Here is a 778-nt window from a genome sequence, read left to right as displayed (position 1 = left end):
ATTTAAGATATATCAACATAAAAAATTTGGTTGCTGATCAATGCTAGAAGTCCAAACCTAGATGATAAAGATTCTCACCTGCCACTGTCTCTACAGCAATTATGTTCTTCAGGGCAGGCACCTGCATGCCATTGAAAACTGGCAAGCAGAAAACAGAGTAGCAGATCAGACAGGGAGCCCAGGGCTAGAAGCAGAAGGCAGAGTAGCAGATTGGGCATGAGAACAAGACTGGAGCGCACTTGGAGAAAGCACAGGTCTAATCTGTGGCCTGCCTTGCCAGTAAAGGTTGGCCACCACTCACTGACTAGACCATCTTTCCTCTTGCCATGGCCATACAAGCCCTCACCACCCATCAGGATAAATGTGGGTACCTTCTACCTTTCCTTCCTGGAACTGGGAGAGATGGCATCTTGCTGAATAACAGACACACAGGCTCTAAATAACCAGACTACTAGGCCTGTGTGAAGTGGCTAGTATTCACTTTGGATTCAGCCGATTTAGGAGACAGTGATTCGATTCCGTGATTCAAATCACTGTCCCAAATTGATTTGGCCTAACCTGATTCAGAGATTCGGCCACCACCGAATTGACCGAATCTCCAAATTGAACAGGACCCATCCCCTGCCTGCTCTCCCAGCCCCGTCAACGGCTGCCCCACCCAGCCCCAGTGTCCAGGCACTTAAAAAAAGGGCCCCAACTCACCTGCTCCTGCCAGGCAAAGGGACAATCCCTGCTGCCTCCCACTGCCCTGCACTGCATTGGGGGGGGGGGGGGGGGG

Source organism: Gavialis gangeticus, unplaced genomic scaffold, assembly GCF_001723915.1.
Source record: "Gavialis gangeticus isolate Ggan-Ray unplaced genomic scaffold, GavGan_comp1, whole genome shotgun sequence".
Classification (NCBI taxonomy): Eukaryota; Metazoa; Chordata; order Crocodylia; family Gavialidae; genus Gavialis; species Gavialis gangeticus.
Note: the sequence above shows the minus strand (reverse complement) of the source record.